The 23,710-nt window shown below is 47.3% G+C and overlaps 20 non-coding genes and 1 pseudogene across 20 annotated transcripts; 3 read left to right on the plus strand and 18 right to left on the minus strand.

Moving 5' to 3' along the window:
• Positions 1 to 2,987: 2,987 nt before the first annotated feature.
• Positions 2,988 to 3,151, plus strand: LOC135030151 (U1 spliceosomal RNA). Its single transcript, XR_010226204.1, has one exon. It is a non-coding gene; the product is annotated as a U1 spliceosomal RNA (small nuclear RNA).
• A 152-nt stretch (positions 3,152 to 3,303) lies between these two features.
• Positions 3,304 to 3,466, plus strand: LOC135030052 (U1 spliceosomal RNA). The gene has a single exon (XR_010226118.1). It is a non-coding gene; the product is annotated as a U1 spliceosomal RNA (small nuclear RNA).
• A 655-nt stretch (positions 3,467 to 4,121) lies between these two features.
• Positions 4,122 to 4,284, plus strand: LOC135029966 (U1 spliceosomal RNA). The gene has a single exon (XR_010226036.1). It is a non-coding gene; the product is annotated as a U1 spliceosomal RNA (small nuclear RNA).
• Positions 4,285 to 13,758: 9,474 nt separating this feature from the next.
• LOC135029995 (U1 spliceosomal RNA) lies at positions 13,759 to 13,921 on the minus strand. The gene has a single exon (XR_010226065.1). It is a non-coding gene; the product is annotated as a U1 spliceosomal RNA (small nuclear RNA).
• Positions 13,922 to 14,073: 152 nt separating this feature from the next.
• On the minus strand, positions 14,074 to 14,237 carry LOC135030133 (U1 spliceosomal RNA). Its single transcript, XR_010226186.1, has one exon. It is a non-coding gene; the product is annotated as a U1 spliceosomal RNA (small nuclear RNA).
• Positions 14,238 to 14,911: 674 nt separating this feature from the next.
• LOC135029996 (U1 spliceosomal RNA) lies at positions 14,912 to 15,074 on the minus strand. Its single transcript, XR_010226066.1, has one exon. It is a non-coding gene; the product is annotated as a U1 spliceosomal RNA (small nuclear RNA).
• Positions 15,075 to 15,226: 152 nt separating this feature from the next.
• On the minus strand, positions 15,227 to 15,390 carry LOC135029960 (U1 spliceosomal RNA). Its single transcript, XR_010226030.1, has one exon. It is a non-coding gene; the product is annotated as a U1 spliceosomal RNA (small nuclear RNA).
• Positions 15,391 to 16,084: 694 nt separating this feature from the next.
• LOC135030068 (U1 spliceosomal RNA) lies at positions 16,085 to 16,225 on the minus strand (annotated as a pseudogene).
• A 152-nt stretch (positions 16,226 to 16,377) lies between these two features.
• LOC135029974 (U1 spliceosomal RNA) lies at positions 16,378 to 16,541 on the minus strand. Its single transcript, XR_010226044.1, has one exon. It is a non-coding gene; the product is annotated as a U1 spliceosomal RNA (small nuclear RNA).
• Positions 16,542 to 17,215: 674 nt separating this feature from the next.
• LOC135030005 (U1 spliceosomal RNA) lies at positions 17,216 to 17,378 on the minus strand. The gene has a single exon (XR_010226074.1). It is a non-coding gene; the product is annotated as a U1 spliceosomal RNA (small nuclear RNA).
• A 152-nt stretch (positions 17,379 to 17,530) lies between these two features.
• On the minus strand, positions 17,531 to 17,694 carry LOC135029975 (U1 spliceosomal RNA). Its single transcript, XR_010226045.1, has one exon. It is a non-coding gene; the product is annotated as a U1 spliceosomal RNA (small nuclear RNA).
• Positions 17,695 to 18,368: 674 nt separating this feature from the next.
• Positions 18,369 to 18,531, minus strand: LOC135030050 (U1 spliceosomal RNA). The gene has a single exon (XR_010226116.1). It is a non-coding gene; the product is annotated as a U1 spliceosomal RNA (small nuclear RNA).
• A 152-nt stretch (positions 18,532 to 18,683) lies between these two features.
• On the minus strand, positions 18,684 to 18,847 carry LOC135030154 (U1 spliceosomal RNA). The gene has a single exon (XR_010226206.1). It is a non-coding gene; the product is annotated as a U1 spliceosomal RNA (small nuclear RNA).
• A 674-nt stretch (positions 18,848 to 19,521) lies between these two features.
• LOC135029997 (U1 spliceosomal RNA) lies at positions 19,522 to 19,684 on the minus strand. Its single transcript, XR_010226067.1, has one exon. It is a non-coding gene; the product is annotated as a U1 spliceosomal RNA (small nuclear RNA).
• Positions 19,685 to 19,836: 152 nt separating this feature from the next.
• LOC135029977 (U1 spliceosomal RNA) lies at positions 19,837 to 20,000 on the minus strand. The gene has a single exon (XR_010226047.1). It is a non-coding gene; the product is annotated as a U1 spliceosomal RNA (small nuclear RNA).
• A 674-nt stretch (positions 20,001 to 20,674) lies between these two features.
• Positions 20,675 to 20,837, minus strand: LOC135030010 (U1 spliceosomal RNA). The gene has a single exon (XR_010226079.1). It is a non-coding gene; the product is annotated as a U1 spliceosomal RNA (small nuclear RNA).
• A 152-nt stretch (positions 20,838 to 20,989) lies between these two features.
• Positions 20,990 to 21,153, minus strand: LOC135029988 (U1 spliceosomal RNA). The gene has a single exon (XR_010226058.1). It is a non-coding gene; the product is annotated as a U1 spliceosomal RNA (small nuclear RNA).
• Positions 21,154 to 21,827: 674 nt separating this feature from the next.
• LOC135029999 (U1 spliceosomal RNA) lies at positions 21,828 to 21,990 on the minus strand. The gene has a single exon (XR_010226068.1). It is a non-coding gene; the product is annotated as a U1 spliceosomal RNA (small nuclear RNA).
• Positions 21,991 to 22,142: 152 nt separating this feature from the next.
• On the minus strand, positions 22,143 to 22,306 carry LOC135029970 (U1 spliceosomal RNA). The gene has a single exon (XR_010226040.1). It is a non-coding gene; the product is annotated as a U1 spliceosomal RNA (small nuclear RNA).
• Positions 22,307 to 22,980: 674 nt separating this feature from the next.
• On the minus strand, positions 22,981 to 23,143 carry LOC135030011 (U1 spliceosomal RNA). The gene has a single exon (XR_010226080.1). It is a non-coding gene; the product is annotated as a U1 spliceosomal RNA (small nuclear RNA).
• Positions 23,144 to 23,295: 152 nt separating this feature from the next.
• On the minus strand, positions 23,296 to 23,459 carry LOC135029982 (U1 spliceosomal RNA). Its single transcript, XR_010226052.1, has one exon. It is a non-coding gene; the product is annotated as a U1 spliceosomal RNA (small nuclear RNA).
• Positions 23,460 to 23,710: the final 251 nt, after the last annotated feature.

Here is a 23,710-nt window from a genome sequence, read left to right on the forward strand (position 1 = left end):
GTACTTTTTGCAAAGTGTCTCTGTGGCGCAATCGGTTAGTGTGTTCAGCTATTAATCAAAAGGTTGGTGGTTCAATCCCACCCAGGGATGTAATTGACCTTGTGATCAGATTTTGGTGATATTTAAGTAGACAAGTCAAAATTTCGAAAACCCCAGTTATGGTGTAGGGTACCTGGCCTTCTCTGATGTAATCAGAGTTAGATTTGATTCAGTGATTTTATAAAAACAGCTAGGAAGCACAATTTAGCAGTGGGTTGCAGAGAAAAAGAAATATGCTGGCAAAAAAATCCAATTGACTGATTAAACAGCTCTTCATTTTCTGGCTTTATTTTTATGCTAACAAATTTGTTCTCTGAAAAGTGTCCACAAAGCCAAGTATCTGATTAACATCTTTGTAGGGATGGTTTTTCACCTATTACTAAATTAAACTTGCTTCATTGGAAAGGCAGCAAGATGCATCCTCATTTCAATATCTACTGAAATAATACAGGTTGACACCAGGAAACATTAACGCCACTGCATCCTTGCTGCTTTCTCATGTGGAAGTCTGTTTAATGTGAAAACAAGGTGATATCTAATTAGCACACAGGTAAGGAATTAAGAAAATCTTTATTTAAGGCTGAAGATGTTTCTCACAAAATCGTTGCCCCAATGCATCATTGAAATTCAAGCTGGAAAGATGATTTTAATATATCACTTGTACATTTTGTATTGCTCTTCTGGTGACAATGTAGTTTGCTTTTGTCAATTACCATTTTAATAATCGGGTAAAGAAAATTAATTGGATTTTTGAAAGAAAACAATACTGTCAATATACTATTAAAACAAATTAAAATGGTAAAAGTTATTGTACTTTAAGTAAAAATAAAAGAGCAAAAATATCAATCCCAGTTTTGGATTACTTTAATTAACAAAAAAAAAATGCATATAGCAGAGGATAGTTTCAATCTGCCTACCTCTGGGTTATGGACCCAGCATGCTTCCATTACAGTACTCTGCTGCACATGTAAGTGCAAGAGATCCTGAAGCACTCACTCATCATGGGAAAGTACCAATGTGTTTCTTCATTGGTTGATGGAAGAAACATCATACAAAAACTCTCCACATTATTGACTTTTTAAAATGTTTCTAGGAATCGTTCTAGATGAATGCTTATTAGCCTTTGTCAGTATGTACTTTTGCAAAGTGTCGCGGTGGCGCAATCAGTTAGTGTGTAAGGCTATTAACCAAAAGGTTGGTGGTTCAATCCCACCCAGGGACTTAATTGACCTTGTTATCAGATTTTGGTGATCTTTAAGTAGACAAGTCAAAATTTCAAACCCCCTGTTATGGTGTAGGGTACCTGGCCTTCTCTGATGTAATCAGAGTTAGATTTGATTCAGTGATTTTATAAAAACAGCTAGGAAGCACAATTTAGCAGTGGGTTGCAGAGAAAAAGAAAAATGCTGGCAGAAAAATCCAATTGAGTGATTAAACAGCTCTTCATTTTCTGGCTTTATTTTTATGCTAACTAATTTGTTCTCTGAAAAGTGTCCACAAAGCCAAGTATCTGATTAACATATTTGTAGGGATGGTTTTTCACCTATTACTAAATTAAACTTGCTTCATTGGAAAGGCAGCAAGATGCATCCTCATTTCAATATCTACTGAAATAATACAGGTTGACACCAGGAAACATTAACGCCACTGCATCCTTGCTGCTTTCTCATGTGGAAGTCTGTTTAATGTGAAAACAAGGTGATATCTAATTAGCACACAGGTAAGGAATTAAGAAAATCTTTATTTAAGGGTGAAGATGTTTCTCACAAAATCGTTGCCCCAATGCATCATTGAAATTCAAGCTGGAAAGATGATTTTAATATATCACTTGTACATTTTGTATTGCCCTTCTGGTGACAATGTAGTTTGTTTTTGTCAATTACCATTTTAATAATAGGGTAAAGAAAATTAAGTGGATTTTTGAAAGAAAACAATACTGTCAATATACTATTAAAAAAATTAAAATGGTAAAAGTTATTGTACTTTAAGTAAAAATAAAAGCTAAAATATCAATCCCAGTTTTGGATTACTTTATTGAACAACAAAAAAATGCATATAGCAAAGGATAGTTTCAATCTGCCTACCTCTGGGTTATGGACCCAGCATGCTTCCATTGCAGTACTCTGCTGCACATGTAAGTGCAAGAGATCCTGAAGCACTCACTCATCATGCGAAAGTACCAATGTGTTTCTTCATTGGTTGCTGGAAGAAACATCTTACAAACACTCTCCAGATTATTGACTTTTTAAAGTTTTTCTAGGAAACGTTCTAGATGAATGCTTATTAGTCTTTGTCAGTATATACTTTTTGCAAAGTGTCTCTGTGGCGCAATCGGTTAGTGTGTTCAGCTAACCCTTGTGCACTATCCTGACTTCTCCTCCTGTCTGCTTACTTTGTGCCTTCCAATGCACAATGCAAACTACAGGTAGTGCTGCAGGGCCCACACCCTTTTACTTGCCTTACGGAGCAGCTCTGGAGCTGTTTCAGTGCCAAGCTGCTGTAAGAAATAAGCTTGAATGCTTCAGAGGCTGGGGCATTGTCAACATGAGCCCCACACCAAAGGAGGGTGGAGGTGTTTAATGCGAACTAGGGGTCATCCAAGCGCCGCAAAAGGCCGCCATACCCTGCACGCCCCTTTTCTCTTTTCATATGCAGATGAGGATTGAAGCCAACTTTGACCCACTGCTTGGATGACATCACCATATGCAAATCCATCTGCTGCAGGCCTTCCCCCCGGAATGCTTGCACTAGTTGTTGCATTTGGTTTGTTGTTTGGGGGTGCTTCAGTATTAGGCAGCCTTCTGCCCTCCCATGTTCATCTGAAAATATGTGTTCTCCCTGCAGTTGTTGTCCCCAGATGAGAGTTCCCTTGTGCTGCCTCAGTTGAATCTCCTTTACTTGACAGAGATGTGCCTGAGCAGCGGCCCTCCCCAGCCCTATCCCAAATCATACTTATTTTGCATAGGAGATACCATGGTCATGAAGATTGTTCTCCCAGGGTGAGGTTCATTCATTGCATTTTGGGTATGCTGACCCCTGTGATTTCCCCAAATGTGGATAACTCGACTGCATTATTTGTGGTAGTGGGGGACTGTGTTTGTGTTTTCCTCTGGTCAGCTCTGGTAAAAGTCAGATTTCTTTGTTTCAGATCTTCCTCTAGCCTTGTTCTTCTTTCGAGAGTTCCCTTGTGCTTCCTCAGTTGGATCTCCTTCAGTTGACAGGGCGGTGCCCGAGCAGCGACCCTCCCCAGCTCAAGCCGAACTCCTACTTACCTGCCAGGTGAGATACTATGATCATGAAGGTGCGTCTTCCAGGGCAAGGCTTACCCATTGCACTCTGGGTGTGCTGCCCCTGCGATTTCCCCAAATGTGGGAAACTTGACTGCATAATTTGTGTTTCCCCTGGTCGGCTCTCGTATAATTCAGATCTCTTTGTCTCAGGTCTCTCTCCAGCCTAGTTTGCTGTCTGTTTCCACTTCTTTTTTCTTGAGCCCCTCCCTTTTATACCCTTGTGCACTATCCTGACTTCTCCTCCTGTCTGCTTACTTTGTGCCTTCCAATGCACAATGCAAACTACACACCCTTTTACTTGCCTTACAGAGCAGCTCTGGAGCTGTTACAGTGCCAAGCTGCTGTAAGAAATCAGCTTGAATGCTTCAGGGGCTGGGGCATTGTCAACATGAGCCCCACACCGAAGGAGGGTGGGGGTGTTTAATGCGAACTAAGGGTCATCCAAGCGCCGCAAAAGGCCGCCATGCCCTGCATGCCCCTTTTCTCTTTTCATATGCAGATGAGGGTTCCAGCCAACTTTGGCCCACTGCTTGGATGACATCACCGTATGCAAATCCGTCTTCTGCAGAACTTCCCCCAGGAATGCTTGTACTAGTTGTTGCATTTGGTTTGTTGTTTGGGGGTGCTTCAGTATTAGGCAGCCTTCTGCCCTCCCATGTTCATCTGAAAATATGTGTTCTCCCTGCAGTTGTTGTCCCCAGATGAGAGTTCCCTTGTGCTGCCTCAGTTGAATCTCCTATACTTGACAGAGATGTGCCTGAGCAGCGGCCCTCCCCAGCCCTATCCCAAATCATACTTATTTTGCATAGGCGATACCATGGTCATGAAGATTGTTCTCCCAGGGTGAGGTTCATTCATTGCATTCTGGGTATGCTGACCCCTGTGATTTCCAAAATGTGGGAAACTCGACTGCATTATTTGTGGTAGTGGGGGACTGTGTTTGTGCTTTCCTCTGGTCAGCTCTGGTAAAAGTCAGATTTCTTTGTCTCAGATCTTCCTCTAGCCTTGTTCTTCTTTCGAGAGTTCCCTTGTGCTGCCTCAGTTGGATCTCCTTCACTTCACAGGGGGTGCCCGAGCAGCAATCCTCCACAGCTCTGGCCCAACTCCTACTTACCTGCCAGGTGAGATACTATGATCTTCACTGTTAGGGCAATCAGGATGTGGAATTCCCTGCCAGGGAAGGTGGTAATGGCGGACTCTGTAATTGGATTTAAAAAAGGAATGGATACATTTCTGAATGAAAAAGCTATCCAAGTTTATAATACTTAAAATATCAACATGGTTAATCCGGGGGTAACATGAGTTGTAGTAGCTAACTAGTCATAATACATTATTAAGCAAGTATGTAGAATCATCACAACTTAAAACAGGTTGAACACGATGGGCAATTTGCCTCTATTCAACCTCAAAAACTATGTTACTATATGTTACTATATTACTATGTTACTGTAGTATACAGAACACCACAATGCAATGAGCAGTGATAGTGAGCACTGATGAGGATACTAGAACTGACACTGAGCAGCAAGATGCAGCACTGGACTATTAGTAATGTACTGTAGTATGCTGAGCACAACAATGCAGCACAAGACAATGAGCAGTGATACTGAGCACTGATGAGGATACTACTGAGAACTGACACTGAGCAGGAGAGACACACTACTAGTATTACTGAGCAGCAATAAGTATCCACTGATACTGAGCACTGATATTGAGATTTCCACTGAGAGAACATAGCCACGTCCTCTCCGCTCTCTCTTCAATGCACGAGTAAAAATGGCGGCAACGCGCAGCTCTTTATATGGAATCCGAATCTCGCGAGAATCCGACAGCGGGATGATGACATTTTCCCTTGTTCATAGAATTTGGGAGTCATTTTGATCCCAAAGTATTATTAACCTCAATAACCATAATTTCCACTCATTTTCAGTCTATTCTTAACACCTTACACCTCACAATATTATTTTTAGTCCTAAAATTTGCACCGAGGTCGCTGGATGACTAAGCTCAGCGACCCAAGTGGCCGACACAAACACCTGGCCCATCTAGGAGTGGCACTGCAGTGTCACGCAGGATAGCCCTTCCAAAAAACACTCCCCAAACAGCACATGACGCAAAGAAAAAAAGAGGCGCAATGAGGTAGCTGTGTGACTAAGCTCAGCGACCCAAGTGGCCGACACAAACACCTGGCCCATCTAGGAGTGGCACTGCAGTGTCACGCAGGATGGCCCTTCCAAAAAACACTCCCCAAACAGCACATGACGCAAAGAAAAAAAGAGGCGCAATGAGGTAGCTGTGTGACTAAGCTCAGCGACCCAAGTGGCCGACACAAACACCTGGCCCATCTAGGAGTGGCACTGCAGTGTCACGCAGGATGGCCCTTCCAAAAACACTCCCCAAACAGCACATGACGCAAAGAAAAAAAGAGGCGCAATGAGGTAGCTGTGTGACTAAGCTCAGCGACCCAAGTGGCCGACACAAACACCTGGCCCATCTAGGAGTGGCACTGCAGTGTCACGCAGGATGGCCCTTCCAAAAAACACTCCCCAAACAGCACATGACGCAAAGAAAAAAAGAGGCGCAATGAGGTAGCTGTGTGACTAAGCTCAGCGACCCAAGTGGCCGACACAAACACCTGGCCCATCTAGGAGTGTCACTGCAGTGTCACGCAGGATGGCCCTTCCAAAAAACACTCCCCAAACAGCACATGACGCAAAGAAAAAAAGAGGCGCAATGAGGTAGCTGTGTGACTAAGCTCAGCGACCCAAGTGGCCGACACAAACACCTGGCCCATCTAGGAGTGGCACTGCAGTGTCACGCAGGATGGCCCTTCCAAAAAACACTCCCCAAACAGCACATGACGCAAAGAAAAATGAAAGAAAAAAGAGGTGCAAGATGGAATTGTCCTTGGGCACTCCCACCCACCCTTATGTTGTATAAACAGGACATGCACACTTTAACCAACCCATCATTTCAGTGACAGGGTCTGCCACACGACTGTGACTGAAATGACGGGTTGGTTTGGACCCCCACCAAAAAAGAAGCAATTAATCTCTCCTTGCACAAACTGGCTCTACAGAGGCAAGATGTCCACCTCATCATCATCCTCCGATTCATCACCGTGTACATCCCCCTCCTCACAGATTATCAATTCGTCCCCACTGGAATCTACCATCTCAGCTCCCTGTGTACTTTGTGGAGGCAATTGCTGCTGGTCAATGTCTCCACGGAGCAATTGATTATAATTCATTTTAATGAACATCATCTTCTCCACATTTTCTGGAAGTAACCTCGTACGCCGATTGCTGACAAGGTGAGCGGCGGCACTAAACACTCTTTCGGAGTACTACTTGTGGGAGGGCAACTTAGGTAGAATAAAGCCAGTTTGTCCAAGGGCCTCCAAATTGCCTCTTTTTCCTGCCAGTATACGTACGGACTGTCTGACGTGCCTACTTGGATGCGGTCACTCATATAATCCTCCACCATTCTTTCAATGGTGAGAGAATCATATGCAGTGACAGTAGACGTCATGTCCGTAATCGTTGGCAGGTCCTTCAGTCCGGACCAGATGTCAGCATCAGCAGTCGCTCCAGACTGCCCTGCATCACCGCCAGCGGGTGGGCTCGGAATTCTGAGCCTTTTCCTCGCACCCCCAATTGCGGGAGAATGTGAAGGAGGAGCTGTTGACCGATCAAGTTCCACTTGACTTGATAATTTTCTCACCAGCAGGTCTTTGAACCCCTGCAGACTTGTGTCTGCCGGAAAGAGAGATACAACGTAGGTTTTAAATCTAGGATCGAGCACGGTGGCCAAAATGTAGTGCTCTGATTTCAACAGATTGACCACCCGTGAATCCTGGTTAAGCGAATGAAGGGCTCCATCCACAAGTCCCACATGCCTAGCGGAATCGCTCTGTCTTAGCTCCTCCTTCAATGTCTCCAGCTTCTTCTGCAAAAGCCTGATGACGGGAATGACCTGACTCAGGCTGGCAGTGTCTGAACTGACTTCACGTGTGGCAAGTTCAAAAGGTTGCAGAACCTTGCACAACGTTGAAATCATTCTCCACTGCGCTTGAGACAGGTGCATTCCACCTCCTATATCGTGGTCAGATGTATAGGCTTGAATGGCCTTTTGCTGCTCCTCCATCCTCTGAAGCATATAGAGGGTTGAATTCCACCTCGTTACCACTTCTTGCTTCAGATGATGGCAGGGCAGGTTCAGGCGTTTTTGGTGTTGCTCCAGTCTTCTGTACGTGGTGCCTGTACGCCGAAAGTGTCCCGCAATTCTTCTGGCCACCGACAGCATCTCTTGCACACCCCTGTCGTTTTTTAAATAATTCTGCACCACCAAATTCAAGGTATGTGCAAAACATGGGACGTGCTGGAATTTGCCCAGATATAATGCACGCACAATATTGCTGGCGTTGTCCGATGCCACAAATCCACAGGAGAGTCCAATTGGGGTAAGCCATTCTGCGATGATCTTCCTCAGTTGCCGTAAGAGGTTTTCAGCTGTGTGCGTATTCTGGAAAGCGGTGATACAAAGCGTAGCCTGCCTAGGAAAGAGTTGGCGTTTGCGAGATGCTGCTACTGGTGCCGCCGCTGCTGTTCTTGCGGCGGGAGTCAATACATCTACCCAGTGGGCTGTCACAGTCATATAGTCCTGAGTCTGCCCTGCCCCATTTGTCCACATGTCCGTGGTTAAGTGGACATTGGGTACAACTGCATTTTTTAGGACACTGGTGAGTCTTTTTCTGAGGTCTGTGTACATTTTCGGTATCGCCTGCCTAGAGAAATGGAACCTAGATGGTATTTGGTACCGGGGACACAGTACCTCAATCAAGTCTATAGTTGGCTCTGAAGTAATGATGGATACCGGAACCACGTTTCTCACCGCCCAGGATGCCAAGGCCTCAGTTATCCGCTTTGCAGCAGGATGACTGCTGTGATATTTCATCTTCCTTGCAAAGGACTGTTGGACAGTCAATTGCTTGGTGGAAGTAGTAAAAGTGGTCTTACGACTTCCCCTCTGGGATGACCATCGACTCCCAGCAGCAACAACAGCAGCGCCAGCAGCAGTAGGCGTTACACTCAAGGATGCATCGGAGGAATCCCAGGCAGGAGAGAACTCGTCAGAATTGCCAGTGACATGGCCTGCAGGACTATTGGCATTCCTGGGGAAGGAGGAAATTGACACTGAGGGAGTTGGTGGGGTGGTTTGCGTGAGCTTGGTTACAAGAGGAAGGGATTTACTGGTCAGTGGACTGCTTCCGCTGTCGCCCAAAGTTTTTGAACTTGTCACTGACTTATGATGAATGCGCTGCAGGTGACGTATAAGGGAGGATGTTCCGAGGTGGTTAACGTCCTTACCCCTACTTATTACAGCTTGACAAAGGCAACACACGGCTTGACACCTGTTGTTCGCATTTCTGTTGAAATACTTCCACACCGAAGAGCAGTTTTTTTTGGTATTTTCACCAGGCATGTCAATGGCCATATTCCTCCCACGGACAACAGGTGTCTCCCCGGGTGCCTGACTTAAACAAACCACCTCACCTCCCCAGCGCCAGCAACACCCATATCCTCCTCATCCTGGTGTACTTCAACACTGACATCTTCAATCTGACTATCAGGAACTGGACTGCGGGTGCTCCTTCCAGCACTTGCAGGGGGTGTGCAAATGGTGGAAGGTGCATGCTCTTCACGTCCAGTGTTGGGAAGGTCAGGCATCGCAACCGACACAATTGGACTCTCCTTGTGGATTTGTGATTTTGAAGAACGCACAGTTCTTTGCTGTGCTTTTGCCAGCTTAAGTCTTTTCATTTTTCTAGCGAGAGGCTGAGTGCTTCCATCCTCATGTGAAGCTGAACCACTAGCCATGAACATAGGCCAGGGCCTCAGCCGTTCCTTGCCACTCCGTGTGGTAAATGGCATATTGGCAAGTTTACGCTTCTCCTCCGACGATTTTTATTTAGATTTTTGAGTCCTTTTTTTTACTGATCTTTTGTGTTTTGAATTTTACATGCTCTGTACTATGACATTGGGCATCGGCCTCGGCAGACGACGTTGATGGAATTTCATCGTCTCGGCCATGACTAGTGGCAGCAGCTTCAGCACGAGGTGGAAGTGGATCTTGATCTTTCCCTATTTTTGGAACCTCAACATTTTTGTTCTCCATATTTTAATAGGCACAACTAAAAGGCACCTCAGGTAAACAATGGAGATGGATGGATACTAGTATACTTATGGATGACGAGTGACTGACGACACAGAGGTAGCTACAGCCGTGGACTACCGTACTGCGTCTGCTAGTATAGAGATGATAATTAATGATATAAAAAAAATATATATATAACTACTGTAGGTATATATTATATAATGACGGACCTGGTGGACACTGTCAGCAGACTGCTAAACTACTAGTATGATGAAGATAGAAAAAAAAACCCCACCACAGGTAGGTAGGTATACAATTATGGACGAGCACTGACGACACAGAGATAGCCACAGCCGTGGCCTACCGTACTGCGTCTGCTAGTATAGAGATGATAATTAATGATATAAAAAAAAATATATATAACTACTGTAGGTATATATAATGTAATGACGGACCTGGTGGACACTGTCAGCAGACTGCTAAACTACTAGTATGAAGAAGATAGAAAAAAAACTTCACCACAGGTAGGTATACAATTATGGACGAGTGACGACACAGAGGTAGGTACAGCCGTGGACTACCGTACTGCGTCTGCTAGTATATATAATATACTAAATATATTACTACTGTAGGTATATAATATAATGACGGACCTGGTGGACACTGTCAGCAGACTCCTAAACTACTAGTATGAAGAAGATAGAAAAAAAAACCCACCACAGGTAGGTAGGTATACAATTATGGACGAGCACTGACGACACAGAGATAGCCACAGCCGTGGCCTACCGTACTGCGTCTGCTAGCATAGATAATATACTAAATATATTACTACTGTAGGTATATAATATAATGACGGACCTGGTGGACACTGTCAGCAGACTGCTAAACTACTAGTATGAAGAAGATAGAAAAAAAAACCCCACCACAGGTAGGTATACAATTATGGACGAGTGACGACACAGAGGTAGGTACAGCCGTGGACTACAGTACTGCGTCTGCTAGTATAGATAATATACTAAATATATTACTACTGTAGGTATATAATATAATGACGGACCTGGTGGACACTGTCAGCAGACTCCTAAACTACTAGTATGAAGAAGATAGAAAAAAAAAACCCCACCACAGTTAGGTATACAATTATGGACGAGTGACGACACAGAGGTAGGTACAGCCGTGGACTACCGTACTGCGTCTGCTAGTATAGATAATATACTAAATATATTACTACTGTAGGTATATAATATAATGACGGACCTGGTGGACACTGTCAGCAGACTCCTAAACTACTAGTATGAAGAAGATAGAAAAAAAACACCCCACCACAGGTAGGTATACAATTATGGACGAGCACTGACGACACAGAGATAGCCACAGCCGTGGACTACCGTACTGCGTCTGCTAGTATAGATAATATAATAAATATATTACTACTGTAGGTATATAATATAATGATGGACCTGGTGGACACTGTCAGCAGACTCCTAAACTACTAGTATGAAGAAGATAGAAAAAAAAAACCACCACAGGTAGGTAGGTATACAATTATGGACGAGCACTGACGACACAGAGATAGCCACAGCCGTGGACTACCGTACTGCGTCTGCTAATATAGAGATGATAAAGATGATAGAGATGAAAAAAAAATATAACACTACTGCAGGTAAATATTTATATAATGTAATGTATGACCGACCTGCTGGACACTGTCAGCAGAATGCGTTTATAGAATAAAATAAAAAAAACACCACAGGAGTGTTTAACTTTTTCAGGCAGACAATATACTGGTGGTCACACTGGCAGCAAAAGTGTGCACTGTACTCCTGCTATAACTGCTCCCCAGTCTCCCCCACAATTAAGCTGTGTGAGCAGTGAGCACTCAGCACAGTCAGATATACATAGATGATATATCATGCAGCACACTGAGGCTGAGCACATATATGGTATGTGTATCGTTTTTTTTCAGGCAGAGAACGGATTATAAATAATAAAACTGGTGGTCACTATCAGCAAAACTCTGCACTACTGAGTACTCCTGACAAGTTCAACTGCTCCCCAAATTAGTAGTAAATCAAATGTCACTCGTCTCTATCTTCTAATCTAAACGGAGAGGACGCCAGCCACGTCCTCTCCCTATCAATCTCAATGCACGTGTGAAAATGGCGGCGACGCGCGGCTCCTTATATAGAATCCGAGTCTCGTGAGAATCCGACAGCGGGATGATGACGTTCGGGCGCGCTCGGGATAACCGAGCAAGGCGGGAGGATCCGAGTCTGCTCGGACCCGTGCAAAAAAGGGTGAAGTTCGGGCGGGTTCGGATTCCGAGGAACCGAACCCGCTCATCTCTAATGGCCACCCAGCATGACGCCTCCCTTCTTGACCATGCTGTAATTGCAGTCGCACTGCAGTTCAGCGTGATCATAAAAAATGGTGTAGCCTCCTGCTGGTGCAGACTGTATGTGCGCGCAGGAAGCCGCCACCATTTTTGTGATCACAGCGGCTGAATGTGATGTAATACAGCCGCTGTGACCACGCCCCCTGTGTCTCCTCCATTGCAGACCCCATTTTGAAGCCTTGCCCCCGCACCGCTCCATCCCTGACTTGGAAATGGAGTGTTGCTGACCCCCCTCTCCCCCCCTGCCCCGATTGACAGGCAGAGGCGATCGCATTCTCTGCGGGGTGCCGCAGAAAATGCAGGCACATGCGTATGCTCTTAGCAATTTTTGCAGTTGGATCGCTTATTGTGATTGCAATCCAACCTGAATCAGGCCCTATTACCTATCACAATGCGCTGCGGGCAGTACAAAATTGGTTTAATATAGGAGAAAAACCCCCAGACCTGTGCTCCTTAACTGTACCTGGTGGCTAGTGGAGCGGCTGCCCAGTAATCAGTGTCCACGCCAGTGCGCACACGGTCCACCCCCTACGGCCACGCTCCCCTTCATCAGCGGCCTCGTGATCCGGAAGGGCGGTGTGTGTGTGACTGACCTTAGGAAGAAACCGGAGCCTCCGCTGCAGTGACCCAGCAACCAGGGCACGGGAGTATACAGCGCCGCTGGGAGTGATGAAGCTGCAGTAAAGATGTCTATTAGACCTAGCCTGCTGCAGCCCTTGTAGATTCTCATAAAACAAGTTCTTCTTTTCTTGTCAAAATTAATAGCTAAGAATAGGCTGCCTGAGGCAGGCCCCTGTTAAGTGGCCTGCTACTGAAGGCACCAACTGCAAACTGAGCTCCCTGTTCATGGAAGCGGGGTTATAGAGGAGAATGCACTGAGCTTCTTGGGAACAGTCAAAAGCTTTGAGCCGGTTGGTGCCTCAGATCAAGATCCTACTCTACACCCCAATGTGAATCCTTGTGGAGTCCAGTGTACCCCACAGAAGAAATTAATGTGTCACACCCATTGGCAGCAACCTTAGAATAGCTGCTGACGGGCACAATTGAGAAAGGAAGTGGGGGGGGGGGACATTTGAATCCAACACATAGATGCAATTCAAATATGTAATTTGTACCTTCCTATTTTAAAATATAATGGATGAACCTCACCCTGTGAGAACAATCTTCATGATCAAGAGATCTCATATGCAAAATAAGTATGAGTTGGGATAGGGCTGGGGAGGGTGGCTGCTCGGGCAGCCCCTCCCCCGTCAAGTTAAGGAGATTCAACTGAGGAAGCACAAGGGAACTTTCGTCTGGGGACAACAACTGCAGGGAGACCACATCTTTTCAGATGAACATGGGAGGGCGGAAGGCTGCCTAATACTGAAGCACCATCAAATATCAAACCATATGCAACAACTAGTACAAGCATTCCTGGGGGAAGGTCTGCAGAAGACGGATTTGCATACGGTGATGTCATCCAAGCAGTGGGCCAAAGTTGGCTGGAACCCTCATCTGCATATGAAAAGAGAAAAGGGGCATGCAGGGCATGGCGGCCTTTTGCGGTGCTTGGATGACCCTTAGTTCGCATTAAACACCCCCACCCTCCTTTTGTGTGGGGCTCATGTTGGCTCTGCCCCAGCCCCTGAAGCATTCAAGCTGATTTCTTGCAGCAGCTGGGCACTGTAACAGCTCCAGAGCTGCTCTGTAAGGCAACTAAAAGGGTGTGGGCCCTGCAGCACTACCTGTAGTTCGCATTGTGCGTTTGAAGGCACAAAGTAAGCAGACAGGAGGATAAGTCAGGATAGTGCGCAAGGGCATAGAAGGGAGCGGCTCAAGAAAAGAGAAGTGGAAACAGACAGCAAACTAGGCTGGAGAGAGACCTGAGACAAAGAGATCTGAATTATACGAGAGCCGACCAGGGGAAACACAAATTATGCAGTCAAGTTTCCCACATTTGGGGAAATCGCAGGGGCAGCACACCCAGAGTGCAATGGGTGAGCCTTGCCCTGGGAGAAGCACCTTCATGATCATAGTATCTCACCTGGCAGGTAAGTAGGAGTTGGGCTAGAGCTGGGGAGGGTCGCTGCTCGGGTACCCCCCTGTAAAGTGAAGGAGATCCAACTGAGGCAGCACAAGGGAACTCTCGAAAGAAGAACAAGGCTAGGGGAAAATCTGAGACAAAGAAATCTGACTTTTACCAGAGCTGACCAGAGGAAAGCACAAACACAGTCCCCCACTACCAAAAATAATGCAGTCAAGTTTCCCACATTTGGGGAAATCACAGGGGTCAGCATACCCAAAATGCAATGAATGAACCTCACCCTGGGAGAACAATCTTCATGACCATGGTATCTCCTATGCAAAATAAGTATGATTTGGAATAGGGCTGGGGAGGGCCGCTGCTCAGGCACATCTCTGTCAAGTAAAGGAGATTCAACTGAGGCAGCACAAGGGAACTCTCATCTGGGGACAACAACTGCAGGGAGAACACATATTTTCAGATGAACATGGGAGGGCAGAAGGCTGCCTAATACTGAAGCACCCCCAAACAACAAACCAAATGCAACAACTAGTGCAAGCATTCCTGGGGGAAGTTCTGCAGAAGACGGATTTGCATACGGTGATGTCATCCAAGCAGTGGGTCAAAGTTGGCTTCAACCCTCATCTGCATATGAAAAGAGAAAAGGGGCGTGCAGGGCTTGGCGGCCTTTTGCGGTGCTTGGATGACCCCTAGTTCGCATTAAACTCCTCCACCCTCCTTTGGTGTGGGGCTCATGTTGGCCATGCCCCATCCCCTGAAGCATTCAAGCTGATTTCTTGCAGCAGCTGGGCACTGTAACAGCTCCAGAGCTGCTCTGTAAGGCAAGTAAAAGGGTGTGGGCCCTGCAGCACTACCTGTAGTTTGCATTGTGCATTGGAAGGCACAAAGTAAGCAGACGGGAGGAGAAGTCAGGATAGTGCACAAGGGTATAGAAGGGAGCGGCTAAAGAAAAGAGAAGTGGAAACAGACAGCAAACTAGGCTGGAGAGAGACCTGAGACAAAGAGATCTGAATTATACGAGAGCCGACCAGGGGAAACACAAATTATGCAGTCAAGTTTCCCACATTTGGGGAAATCGCAGGGGCAGCACACCCAGAGTGCAATGGGTGAGCCTTGCCCTGGGAGAAGCACCTTCATGATCATAGTATCTCACCTGGCAGGTAAGTAGGAGTTGGGCTAGAGCTGGGGAGGGTCGCTGCTCGGGCACCCCCCTGTCAAGTGAAGGAGATCCAACTGAGGCAGCACAAGGGAACTCTCGAAAGAAGAACAAGGCTAGAGGAAGATCTGAAACAAAGAAATCTGACTTTTACCAGAGCTGACCAGAGGAAAACACAAACACAGTCCCCCACTACCACAAATAAAGCAGTCGAGTTTCCCACATTTGGGGAAATCACAGGGGTCAGCATACCCAGAATGCAATGAATGAACCTCACCCTGGGAGAATAATCTTCATGACCATGGTATCTCCTATGCAAAATAAGTATGATTTGGGATAGAGCTGGGGAGGGCCGCTGCTCAGGCACATCTCTGTCAAGTAAAGGAGATTCAACTGAGGCAGCACAAGGGAACTCTCATCTGGGGATAACAACTGCAGGGAGAACACATATTTTCAGATGAACATGGAGGGCAGAAGGCTGCCTAATACTGAAGCACCCCCAAACAACAAACCAAATGCAACAACTAGTGCAAGCATTCCTGGGGGAAGGCCTGCCGCAGATGGATTTGCATATGGTGATGTCATCCAAGCAGTGGGTCAAAGTTGGCTTCAACCCTCGTCTGCATATGAAAAGAGAAAAGGGGCGTGCAGGGCATGGTGGCCTTTTGCGGCGCTTGGCTGACCCCTAGTTTGCATTAAACACCTCCACCCTCCTTCGGTGTGGGGCTCATGTTGGCTATGCCCCAGCCCCTGAAGCATTCAAGCTGATTTCTTGCAGCAGCTGGGCACTGTAACAGCTCCAGAGCTGCTCTGTAAGGCAAGTAAAAGGGTGTGGGCCCTGCAGCACTACCTGTAGTTTGCATTGTGCATTGGAAGGCACAAAGTAAGCAGACGGGAGGAGAAGTCAGGATAGTGCACAAGGGTATAGATGGGAGGGGCTCAAGAAAAAAGAAGTGGAAACAGACAGCAAACTAGGCTGGAGAGAGACCTGAGACAAAGAGATCTAAATTATACGAGAGCCGACCAGGGGAAACACAAATTATGCAGTCAAGTTTCCCACATTTCGGGAAATCGCAGGGGCAGCACACCCAGAGTGCAATGGTGGGCCTTGCCCTGGGAGAAGCACCTTCATGATCATAGTATCTCACCTGGCAGGTAAGTAGGAGTTGGGCTAGAGCTGGGGAGGGTCGCTGCTCGGGCACCCCCCTGTCAAGTGAAGGAGATCCAACTGAGGCAGCACAAGGGAACTCTCGAAAGAAGAACAAGGCTAGAGGAAGATCTGAAACAAAGAAATCTGACTTTTACCAGAGCTGACCAGAGGAAAACACAAACACAGTCCCCCACTACCACAAATAAAGCAGTCGCGTTTCCCACATTTGGGGAAATCACAGAGGTCAGCATACCCAGAATGCAATGAATGAACCTCACCCTGGGAGAACAATCTTCATGACCATGGTATCTCCTATGCAAAATAAGTATGATTTGGAATAGGGCTGGGGAGGGCCGCTGCTCATGCACATCTCTGTCAAGTAAAGGAGATTCAACTGAGGCAGCACAAGGGAACTCTCATCTGGGGACAACAACTGCAGGGAGAACACATATTTTCAGATGAACATGGGAGGGCAGAAGGCTGCCTAATACTGAAGCACCCCCAAACAACAAACCAAATGCAACAACTAGTACAAGCATTCCTGGGGGAAGTTCTGCAGAAGACGGATTTGCATATGGTGATGTCATCCAAGCAGTGGGTCAAAGTTGGCTTCAACCCTCGTCTGCATATGAAAAGAGAAAAGGGGCGTGCAGGGCATGGCGGCCTTTTGCGGCGCTTGGATGACCCCTAGTTCGCATTAAACACCTCCACCCTCCTTCGGTGTGGGGCTCATGTTGGCTATGCCCCAGCCCCTGAAGCATTCAAGCTGATTTCTTGCAGCAGCTGGGCACTGTAACAGCTCCAGAGCTGCTCTGTAAGGCAAGTAAAAGGGTGTGGGCCCTGCAGCACTACCTGTAGTTCGCATTGTGCGTTGGAAGGCACAAAGTAAGCAGAGAGGAGGAGAAGTCAGGATAGTGCGCAAGGGCATAGAAGGGAGCGGCTCAAGAAAAGAGAAGTGGAAACAGACAGCAAACTAGGCTGGAGAGAGACCTGAGACAAAGAGATCTGAATTATACGAGAGCCGACCAGGGGAAACACAAATTATGCAGTCAAGTTTCCCACATTTGGGGAAATCGCAGGAGCAGCACACCCAGAGTGCAATGGGTGAGCCTTGCCCTGGGAGAAGCACCTTCATGATCATAGTATCTCACCTGGCAGGTAAGTAGGATTTGGGCTAGAGCTGGGGAGGGTCGCTGCTCGGGTACCCCCCTGTCAAGTGAAGGAGATCCAACTGAGGCAGCACAAGGGAACTCTCGAAAGAAGAACAAGGCTAGAGTAAAATATGAGACAAAGAAATCTGACTTTTACCAGAGCTGACCAGAGGAAAACACAAACACAGTCCCCCACTACCACAAATAAAGCAGTCGCGTTTCCCACATTTGGGGAAATCACAGAGGTCAGCATACCCAGAATGCAATGAATGAACCTCACCCTGGGAGAACAATCTTCATGACCATGGTATCTCCTATGCAAAATAAGTATGATTTGGAATAGGGCTGGGGAGGGCCGCTGCTCATGCACATCTCTGTCAAGTAAAGGAGATTCAACTGAGGCAGCACAAGGGAACTCTCATCTGGGGACAACAACTGCAGGGAGAACACATATTTTCAGATGAACATGGGAGGGCAGAAGGCTGCCTAATACTGAAGCACCCCCAAACAACAAACCAAATGCAACAACTAGTACAAGCATTCCTGGGGGAAGTTCTGCAGAAGACGGATTTGCATATGGTGATGTCATCCAAGCAGTGGGTCAAAGTTGGCTTCAACCCTCGTCTGCATATGAAAAGAGAAAAGGGGCGTGCAGGGCATGGCGGCCTTTTGCGGCGCTTGGATGACCCCTAGTTCGCATTAAACACCTCCACCCTCCTTCGGTGTGGGGCTCATGTTGGCTATGCCCCAGCCCCTGAAGCATTCAAGCTGATTTCTTGCAGCAGCTGGGCACTGTAACAGCTCCAGAGCTGCTCTGTAAGGCAAGTAAAAGGGTGTGGGCCCTGCAGCACTACCTGTAGTTCGCATTGTGCGTTGGAAGGCACAAAGTAAGCAGAGAGGAGGAGAAGTCAGGATAGTGCGCAAGGGCATAGAAGGGAGCAGCTCAAGAAAAGAGAAGTGGAAACAGACAGCAAACTAGGCTGGAGAGAGACCTGAGACAAAGAGATCTGAATTATACGAGAGCCGACCAGGGGAAACACAAATTATGCAGTCAAGTTTCCCACATTTGGGGAAATCGCAGGAGCAGCACACCCAGAGTGCAATGGGTGAGCCTTGCCCTGTTCGAAGCACCTTCATGATCATAGTATCTCACCTGGCAGGTAAGTAGGATTTGGGCTAGAGCTGGGGAGGGTCGCTGCTCGGGTACCCCCCTGTCAAGTGAAGGAGATCCAACTGAGGCAGCACAAGGGAACTCTCGAAAGAAGAACAAGGCTAGAGTAAAATATGAGACAAAGAAATCTGACTTTTACCAGAGCTGACCAGAGGAAAGCACAAACACAGTCCCCCACTACCACAAATAATGCAGTCAAGTTTCCCACATTTGGGGAAATCACAGGGGTCAGCATACCCAAAATGCAATGAATGAACCTCACCCTGAGAGAACAATCTTCATGACCATGGTATCTCCTATGCAAAATAAGTATGATTTGGAATAGGGCTGGGGAGGGCCGCTGCTCAGGCACATCTCTGTCAAGTAAAGGAGATTCAACTGAGGCAGCACAAGGGAACTCTCATCTGGGGACAACAACTGCAGGGAGAACACATATTTTTAGATGAACATGGGAGGGCAGAAGGCTGCCTAATACTGAAGCACCCCCAAACAACAAACCAAATGCAACAACTAGTGCAAGCATTCCTGGGGGAAGTTCTGCAGAAGACGGATTTGCATACGGTGATGTCATCCAAGCAGTTGGTCAAAGTTGGCTTCAACCCTCATCTGCATATGAAAAGAGAAAAGGGGCGTGCAGGGCATGGCGGCCTTTTGCGGCGCTTGGATGACCCCTAGTTCGCATTAAACACCTCCACCCTCCTTTGGTGTGGGGCTCATGTTGGCCATGCCCCATCCCCTGAAGCATTCAAGCAGATTTCTTGCAGCAGCTGGGCACTGTAACAGCTCCAGAGCTGCTCTGTAAGGCAAGTAAAAGGGTGTGGGCCCTGCAGCACTACCTGTAGTTTGCATTGTACATTGGAAGGCACAAAGTAAGCAGACGGGAGGAGAAGTCAGGATAGTGCACAAGGGTATAGAAGGGAGCGGCTGAAGAAAAGAGAAGTGGAAACAGACAGCAAACTAGGCTGTAGAGAGATCTGAGACAAAGAGATCTGAATTATACGAGAGCCGACCAGGGGAAACACAAATTATGCAGTCAAGTTTCCCACATTTGGGGAAATCGCAGGGGCAGCACACCCAGAGTGCAATGGGTGAGCCTTGCCCTGGGAGAAGCACCTTCATGATCATAGTATCTCACCTGGCAGGTAAGTAGGAGTTGGGCTAGAGCTGGGGAGGGTCGCTGCTCGGGCACCCCCCTGTTAAGAGAAGGAGATCCAACTGAGGCAGCACAAGGGAACTCTCAAAAGAAGAACAAGGCTAGAGGAAGATCTGAAACAAAGAAATCTGACTTTTACCAGAGCTGACCAGAAGAAAACACAAACACAGTCCCCCACCACCACAAATAAAGCAATCGAGTTTCCCACATTTGGGGAAATCACAGGGGTCAGCATACCCAGAATGCAATGAATGAACCTCACCCTGGGAGAATAATCTTCATGACCATGGTATCTCCTATGCAAAATAAGTATGATTTGGGATAGAGCTGGGGAGGGCCGCTGCTCAGGCACATCTCTGTCAAGTTAAGGAGATTCAACTGAGGCAGCACAAGGGAACTCTCATCTGGGGACAACAACTGCAGGGAGAACACATATTTTCAGATGAACATGGGAGGGCAGAAGGCTGCCTAATACTGAAGCACCCCCAAACAACAAACCAAATGCAACAACTAGTGCAAGCATTCCTGGGGGAAGGCCTGCCGCAGATGGATTTGCATATGGTGATGTCATCCAAGCAGTGGGTCAAAGTTGGCTTCAACCCTCGTCTGCATATGAAAACAGAAAAGGGGCGTGCAGGGCATGGTGGCCTTTTGCGGCGCTTGACTGACCCCTAGTTTGCATTAAACACCTCCACCCTCCTTCGGTGTGGGGCTCATGTTGGCTATGCCCCAGCCCCTGAAGCATTCAAGCTGATTTCTTGCAGCAGCTGGGCACTGTAACAGCTCCAGAGCTGCTCTGTAAGGCAAGTAAAAGGGTGTGGGCCCTGCAGCACTACCTGTAGTTTGCATTGTGCATTGGAAGGCACAAAGTAAGCAGACGGGAGGAGAAGTCAGGATAGTGCACAAGGGTATAGAAGGAAGCGGCTGAAGAAAAGAGAAGTGGAAACAGACAGCAAACTAGGCTGGAGAGAGACCTGAGACAAAGAGATCTGAATTATACGAGAGCCGACCAGGGGAAACACAAATTATGCAGTCAAGTTTCCCACATTTGGGGAAATCGCAGGAGCAGCACACCCAGAGTACAATGGGTGAGCCTTGCCCTGGGAGAAGCACCTTCATGATCATAGTATCTCACCTGGCAGGTAAGTAGGAGTTGGTCTAGAGCTGGGGAGGGTTGCTGCTCGGGTACCCCCCTGTAAAGTGAAGGAGATCCAACTGAGGCAGCACAAGGGAACTCTCGAAAGAAGAACAAGGCTAAAGGAAAATCTGAGACTAAGAAATCTGACTTTTACCAGAGCTGACCAGAAGAAATCACAAACACAGCCTCCCACTACCACAAATAATGCAGTCAAGTTTCCCACATTTGGGGAAATCACAGGGGTCAGCATACCCAAAATGCAATGAATGAACCTCACACTGGGAGAAAAATCTTCATGACCATGGTATCTCCTATGCAAAATAAGTATGATTTGGAATAGGGCTGGGGAGGGCCGCTGCTCATGCACATCTCTATCAAGTAAAGGAGATTCAACTGAGGCAGCACAAGGGAACTCTCATCTGGGGACAACAACTGCAGGGAGAACATATATTTTCAGATGAACATGGGAGGGCAGAAGGCTGCCTAATACTGAAGCACCCCCAAACAACAAACCAAATGCAACAACTAGTGCAAGCATTCCTGGGGGAAGGCCTGCCGCAGATGGATTTGCATATGGTGATGTCATCCAAGCAGTGGGTCAAAGTTGGCTTCAACCCTCGTCTGCATATGAAAAGAGAAAAGGGGCGTGCAGGGCATGGTGGCCTTTTGCGGCGCTTGTCTGACCCCTTGTTTGCATTAAACACCTCCACCCTCCTTCGGTGTGGGGCTCATGTTGGCTATGCCCCAGCCCCTGAAGCATTCAAGCTGATTTCTTGCAGCAGCTGGGCACTGTAACAGCTCCAGAGCTGCTCTGTAAGGCAAGTAAAAGGGTGTGGGCCCTGCAGCACTACCTGTAGTTCGCATTGTGCGTTGGAAGGCACAAAGTAAGCAGACAGGAGGAGAAGTCAGGATAGTGCGCAAGGGCATAGAAGGGAGCGGCTTAAGAAAAGAGAAGTGGAAACAGACAGCAAACTAGGCTGGAGAGAGACCTGAGACAAAGAGATCTGAATTATACGAGAGCCGACCAGGGGAAACACAAATTATGCAGTCAAGTTTCCCACATTTGGGGAAATCGCAGGGGCAGCACACCCAGAGTGCAATGGGTGAGCCTTGCCCTGGGAGAAGCACCTTCATGATCATAGTATCTCACCTGGCAGGTAAGTAGGAGTTGGGCTAGAGCTGGGGAGGGTCTCTGCTCGGGCACCCCCCTGTCAAGTGAAGGAGATCCAACTGAGGCAGCACAAGGGAACTCTCGAAAGAAGAACAAGGCTAGAGGAAGATCTGAAACAAAGAAATCTGACTTTTACCAGAGCTGACCAGAGGAAAACACAAACACAGTCCCCCACTACCACAAATAAAGCAGTCAAGTTTCCCACATTTGGGGAAATCACAGGGGTCAGCATACCCAGAATGCAATGAATGAACCTCACCCTGGGAGAATAATCTTCATGACCATGGTATCTCCTATGCAAAATAAGTATGATTTGGGATAGAGCTGGGGAGGGCCGCTGCTCAGGCACATCTCTGTCAAGTTAAGGAGATTCAACTGAGGCAGCACAAGGGAACTCTCATCTGGGGACAACAACTGCAGGGAGAACACATATTTTCAGATGAACATGGGAGGGCAGAAGGCTGCCTAATACTGAAGCACCCCCAAACAACAAACCAAATGCAACAACTAGTGCAAGCATTCCTGGGGGAAGGCCTGCCGCAGATGGATTTGCATATGGTGATGTCATCCAAGCAGTGGGTCAAAGTTGGCTTCAACCCTCGTCTGCATATGAAAACAGAAAAGGGGCGTGCAGGGCATGGTGGCCTTTTGCGGCGCTTGTCTGACCCCTTGTTTGCATTAAACACCTCCACCCTCCTTCGGTGTGGGGCTCATGTTGGCTATGCCCCAGCCCTTGAAGCATTCAAGCTGATTTCTTGCAGGAGCTGGGCACTGTAACAGCTCCAGAGCTGCTCTGTAAGGCAAGTAAAAGGGTGTGGGCCCTGCAGCACTACCTGTAGTTTGCATTGTGCATTGGAAGGCACAAAGTAAGCAGACGGGAGGAGAAGTCAGGATAGTGCACAAGGGTATAGAAGGGAGCGGCTGAAGAAAAGAGAAGTGGAAACAGACAGCAAACTAGGCTGGAGAGAGACCTGAGACAAAGAGATCTGAATTATACGAGAGCCGACCAGGGGAAACACAAATTATGCAGTCAAGTTTCCCACATTTGGGGAAATCGCAGGAGCAGCACACCCAGAGTACAATGGGTGAGCCTTGCCCTGGGAGAAGCACCTTCATGATCATAGTATCTCACCTGGCAGGTAAGTAGGAGTTGGGCTAGAGCTGGGGAGGGTCGCTGCTCGTGTACCCCCCTGTAAAGTGAAGGAGATCAAACTGAGGCAGCACAAGGGAACTCTCGAAAGAAGAACAAGGCTAAAGGAAAATCTGAGACAAAGAAATCTGACTTTTACCAGAGCTGACCAGAGGAAAGCACAAACACAGTCTCCCACTACCACAAATAATGCAGTCAAGTTTCCCACATTTGGGGAAATCACAGCGGTCAGCATACCCAAAATGCAATGAATGAACCTCACCCTGGGAGAAAAATCTTCATGACCATGGTATCTCCTATGCAAAATAAGTATGATTTGGAATAGGGCTGGGGAGGGCCGCTGCTCATGCACATCTCTGTCAAGTAAAGGAGATTCAACTGAGGCAGCACAAGGGAACTCTCATCTTGGGACAACAACTGCAGGGAGAACATATATTTTCAGATGAACATGGGAGGGCAGAAGGCTGCCTAATACTGAAGCACCCCCAAACAACAAACCAAATGCAACAATTAGTGCAAGCATTCCTGGGGGAAGGCCTGCCACAGATGGATTTGCATATGGTG

This window comes from Pseudophryne corroboree, unplaced genomic scaffold (genome assembly GCF_028390025.1).
Source record: "Pseudophryne corroboree isolate aPseCor3 unplaced genomic scaffold, aPseCor3.hap2 scaffold_494, whole genome shotgun sequence".
Lineage (NCBI taxonomy): Eukaryota > Metazoa > Chordata > Amphibia > Anura > Myobatrachidae > Pseudophryne > Pseudophryne corroboree.